This window comes from Trichosurus vulpecula, chromosome 2 (genome assembly GCF_011100635.1).
Source record: "Trichosurus vulpecula isolate mTriVul1 chromosome 2, mTriVul1.pri, whole genome shotgun sequence".
Lineage (NCBI taxonomy): Eukaryota > Metazoa > Chordata > Mammalia > Diprotodontia > Phalangeridae > Trichosurus > Trichosurus vulpecula.
In genome coordinates this window covers 421,332,786-421,338,785 of record NC_050574.1, presented here as the reverse complement: position 1 = coordinate 421,338,785, position 6,000 = coordinate 421,332,786, and positions in this window count along the sequence as shown.

The following is a 6,000-nucleotide window of genomic DNA, read 5'->3' as shown; positions in this document are numbered from 1 at the left end:
GACATACGTAGTTGGGAAAGTCTCACTTTATAGGTGAAGAATGGAAGACAAGATCGTAAGCCAGCACTTCTGGCTTAAATTTCCATACAGGACACTATGTAATTATATAATGCACTTTGTCCTAGTACTTCTTGGAAACTTGTAGCTGCCCATTGTTTATTTACTGGAGGAAGGAGTCCATAGTTCCAGCTCTGAGCTATATAATATTGATGGCAACGGCGGGAGACAATAGGAGCACTGAGTTCCAGTATTATTGGACTTAAGCATTAGCACTGACCCGTTCACAAACCTGAAAGGCAAGATCAGGAAGAAAGCTTGCCAACAATAACTAATGGCCTTATCGAAAGGAAATACAAAGCAGGCTTCTTAACTTTAACAGTCTTACACAAATAAGCATCCCTGCCTTGAAGGTTAGGATTGCGGCCGTAGGAACATCATATGTGTGTGCGGAGTGTAAGTTCCTTGAAGGCAAAGAACACTTCATTTTGTCTCTGTATCCTCACAGTTAAGAGTTTAAGGAACAGTTGTTAGCAGCTCTTTTTGTGGTAGCCAAGAACTGGAAATTGAGGGGATGCCCATCAATTGGGAAATGGCTGAGCAAGTTGTGGTATATGAATGTAACGGAATATTATTGGGCTATAAGAAATGATGAGCAGGCGGACTTTAGAAAAACCTGGAAAGACTTATATGAACTTTGTGTGGGATGAAAGACCCTCACCAATTAAAAGTTAATAAGGAACCATCTCAGAGTGGGAACAGAAATAAATTTTATTCAGTTCTCGAGAACTGGGCATCCTCTGGTAGCACAGAGCAGAACCAGCAAGGGAGGCACTTTACAAGGGGCAAAGCACCCATAATTATACCTAACACAAGAGAATTCCCGCCCACCTCTGACCCTTCTCATCACTGGCTGGGAAGCGGGCTTACAATCTGAGCACGAAAGCTAGACAAAGAACCGGGAAATCGTGGCATAGAAACTCCAATTTCCATTCCCTTGGTTAATGATTACAACTGAGGTGACATCTATAAATCTAAAGAAGGAGAATAGGATAAGGGAAGGGGGAGACCTTCTCCATTCTTCTACAGTACTTTTACTGTAAAGGAGAGCAGGTCAGTGATCCTATCCTTACTGAGCAAATCTTTAAACCAGAACCAGAAGAACAAAAAGTTCAGGGTAAACTTTTCCAGAGGCTGAGCCATCAGACTCTCACGGCCTCAGAATTGTTCCACTTCCCTATTCCTTGATTTTTAAACATTTCTTAGTATAGATATAGATATATATTTATACATCTCTTCCCTGTGAAGTCTTCACATTTTATTTACCTCACACAAACTGATGCTGAATGAAGTGACCAGAACCAGGAGAACTTTGTATACAGTAACAGCCACAGTGTGTGATGACTGACTTCAATAGACTTAGCTGTTTTCATCAACGCAAGGGCCTAAAACAATTCCAAAAGACTCATGATGGAAAATGCCATCCACATCCAGAGAAAGAATCATGGAGCCTGAATGCAGATTGAAACAGACTATTTTCTTTTTTTAATGCTTTTCTTTCTCCTGGTTTCTTCCATTCGTTCTAATTCTTCTATACAACATGACTAATGTGAAAATATGATTAATAAGAATGTATATATAGAGCCTATATTGGATTGCATGCCATCTTGGGGAGGGAGAGAGAAAATTTAAAACTTGTGAAAGTGAATGTTGAAAATTAAAATAAGGGGGAAGGGGTGGAGCCAAGATGGCAGCAGGAAAGCAGGGACTTGCTTAAGCTCCCCAGCAAATCCCTCCAACCACTTGTAAAAAATGGCTCTGAACAAATTTTATGGCTGCAGAACCCATGAAATAGCAGAGGAAAAGAGATCTCCAACCCAGGAGAGCCTGGATGGTCACCAGGAAGGGCCAATGACATGGTGCTGAGAGTGGAGAGCGGCCTATCACACAGTGCTGAGAGTGAAGGGCAGCCTAGCATGGGCTACTCCTGGACAGACCAGACCCAGAGTCAGCAAGCCAGAAGAGGCCTTGGGGCCATGAAACAGTGAGCTGTGGCAGTTACCAGACTTCTTAACCCATAAACGCCAAAGAGCAGGTTAGGGGGAAACTATGGGATCCAGTTCAGAGCAGTCTGCCCACCAGCACTGGGGGTGGAGGAAGTCACGCAGCCGTGGTGGTAGCAGCAGCAGGAAGCTCCTGAGGCTGCTTCCAGAGCGCCAGCATCAGTGGTTTTCCGAGTCCCTGGGTCACAGGGTTGGAGAAATTTAGTAGCAGATTGGAGCGGGAATGCAAGAAGCACTTTGGGGGCACAAAGACAGATTTTCTTTCTGTGCTCTGCTTGGATCTGAATTGCAGTCCTGGTTAGCGGTTCTTGGGGGAGAAGGAGCACTTCTCAGACACAGCCTGGGTTGATGGTGGAGTAGAAGTAGCTCTGAAAACAGCAGTGCTTGGACCCTGAAGCTTGGGATAAAGTACTCTCTATTCTACAAGCAGTCGTATCCTGACAAAAAGCTCAAGGATCAAGTAGTTGTCTAGGAACATGAACAGGCAGCAAAAAGGAACTCAGACTCCAACTCAAACTCTACATTTCTTTTTTGGTGACAAAGAAGATCAAATCATACAGCCAGAGGAAGTCAACAAGTCAAAGAGCCTATATCAAATGCCTCCAGGGCTCAGGTCATGGAAGAGCTCAAAAAGCATTTGGAAAAGCAAGTAAGAGAAGTAGAGGAAAAATTGGGAGGAGAAATGAGAGTGGTGTGAAAAAACCATGAAAAACAAGTCGATGAGTTGCTAAAAGAGACCCAAAAAAATACTGAAGAAAATAATACCTTAAAGAACAGACTAACCCAAATGGCAAAAGAGCTCCAAAAAGCCAATGAGGATAAGAATGCCTTGAAAGGCAGAATTACCCAAATGGAAAAGGAGGTGCAAAAGACCAGTGAAGAAAATGTCACCTTAAAAATCGGATCGGCGCAAATGGAAGCTAGTGACTTTATGAGAAACCAAGATATTATAAAACAGAACCAAAGGAATAAAAAAATGGAAGACAATGTGAAACATTTCATTGGAAAAACCACTGACCTAGAGAATAGATCCAGGAGAGAGAATTTAAAAATTATTGGACTGCCTGAAAGCCATGATCAAAAGAAGAGCCTAGACATCATCTTTCAAGAAATTATCAAGGAAAACTGCCCTGATATTCTAGAACAAGAGGGTAAAATAGAAATTGAAAGAATCCACCGATCACCTCTTGAAAAAGATCCTAAAAAGTAAACTCCTAGGAATATTGTCACCAAATTCCAGAGTTTCCAAGGTCAAGGAGAAAATACTGCAAGCAGCCAGAGAGAAACAATTTGAGTGCACTCGAAACACAATCAGAATAACACAAGATCTAGCAGCTTCTACGTTAAGAGATCAAAGGGCTTGGAATATGATATTCCAGAGGTCAAAGGAGCTAGGATTAAAACCAAGGATCACCTACCCAGCAAAACTGAGTATCATGCTCCAAGGCAAAATATAGACCTTCAATAAAATAGAGGACTTTCAAGCTTTCTCAGTGAAAAGACCAGAGCTGAATAGAAAATCTGACTTTCAAATACAAGAATCAAGAGAAGCATGAAAAGGTAAACAAGAAAGTGAATTCATATGGGACTTACTAAAGTTGAACTGTTATGTTTACATTCCTACATGGAAAGATGATGCGTGTAATTCAGGAGACCTTTCTCAGTATTAGGGGAGTTGAAGGGCATATAGACAGAGGGCAGAGGATGAGTTGAATGTGAAGGGATGATATCTAAAAAAAATGAAATAGGGGGTCAGAGCCAAGATGGCTGGAAAGCAGAGACTAGCGTGAGCTCCCCGGTGAGTCCCTCCAAAAACCTATAAAAAATGGCTCTGAACCAATTCTAGAACTGCAGAACCTACAAAACAGCAGAGGGAAGCAGGGATCCAGCCCAGGGCAGCCTGGATGGTCTCTGGGTGAGGTCTATCCCGCATGGAGCTGGGAGCAGAGCCCAGTGTGAGCGGCGCGGACCAACCAGACCAGGAGCCGGGCAGAGCGTGCCCTAGCACCCTGAATCAGTGAGCTGCAGCAGTTACCAGACTTCTCAACCCACAAACAGCAAAGACAACAGAGAAGGTTAGTGGGAAAAGCTGCGGGAGTGGAAGGAGTTCACAATTCGGCTGCTGAGGGCAGCGGAGGTGGGGCAGCTACAGAACTTCAGCTGCAGTTGCTTCCAGCCCCAGGCCCACCTGGTGGGAGGAATTAACTGGCGGATCAGAGCAGGAGTGAAAAGCCTGCTGAAGATCTAAGTCCAGCCCGGTTTGGGGGTTCTTGGGGAAGAAGGAGTGCTGGTGTGGCAGAGCTGGCGCATCCCCCCCAAGCGTGGAACATAGAACTCTTTAGTCTACAAGCAGTCATACCCCACTGTAAAACTCAAGGGTCAAGTTAGTTTGGTTGGGAATATGGCCAGGCAGCGAAAACGCACTCAGATTCAGTCTCAGACTTCGGATTCGTTCTTTGGTGACAAAGACCAAAACATACAGACAGAAGAAGTCAACAAAGTGCAAGAGCCTACACCAAAAGCCTCCAAGAAAAACATGAACTAGTCCCAGGCCATGGAAGAGCTCAAAAAGGATTTGGAAAAGCAAGTTAGAGAAGTAGAGGAAAAATTGGGAGGAGAAATGAGAAGGATGCAAGAAAACCATGAAAAACAAGTCAATGACTTGCTAAAGGAGACCCAAAAAAATACTGAAAAATATACTGAAGAAAACAACACCTTAAAAAATAGACTAACTCAAATGGCAAAAGAGCTCCAAAAAGCCAACGAGGAGAAGAATGCCTTGAAAGGCACAATTAGCCAAATAGAAAAGGAGGTGCAAAAGCCCACTGAAGAAAATACTACCTTAAAAATCAGATTGGAGCAAGTGGAAGCTAGTGAATTTATGAGAAATCAAGATATTATAAAACAGAACCAAAGGAATGAAAAAATAGAAGACAATGTGAAATATCTCATTGGAAAAACCACTGACCTGGAAAATAGATCCAGGAGAGATACCTTAGGGAATTATCAAGGAAAACTGCCCCGATATTCTAGAACCAGAGGGCAAAATAGAAATTGAAAGAATCCATCGATCGCCTCCTCAAATAGATCCCAAAAAGAAATCTCCTAGGAATATTGTCGCCAAATTGCAGAGCTCCCAGATCAAGGAGAAAATACTGCAATCAGCCAGAAAGAAACAATTTGAGTATTGTGGAAACACAATCAGAATAACTCAAGATCTGGCAGCTTCTACATTAAGAGATCAAAGGGCTTGGAATACAATATTCCGGAGGTCAATGGAGCTAGAATTAAAACCAAGAATCACCTACCCAGCAAAACTGAGTATCATGCTCCAAGGCAAAATATGGATTTTCAATAAAATAGAGGACTTTCAAGCTTTCTCACTGAAAAGACCAGAGCTTAACAGAAATAGAAAATTTGACTTTCAAACATAAGAATCAAGGAAGCATGAAAAGGTAATCAAGAAAAAGAACAAGAAAAATAAATTGCAAGGGACTTACTAAAGTTGAACTGTTTTGCTTACATTCCTACATGGAAAGATGATGTGTATGATTCATGAGACCTCAGTATTAGGGTAGCTGAAAGGAATATGCTTATACATATATAGATATATATATATATGCATATGTTTATGTATATATATGTATGTGAATGTTTATGTATGTATATATGTATGTGTATATATATGTATATGTGTGTGTGCATATATATATGTATGTATGTATAGAGAGAGAGAGAGAGACAGAGAGAGAGAGAGGGAGAGGGAGAGCGCACGCATGGGCACAGGGTGAGTTGAAGATGAAGGGAAGATATCTAAAAGCAATAAAATCAAATTAAGGGATGAGAGAGGAATATATTGAGAGAGGGAGATAGGGAGAGATAGAATGGGGTAAATTATCTTGCATAAAAGTGGCAAGAAAAAGCAGTTCTGTAGGAAGAG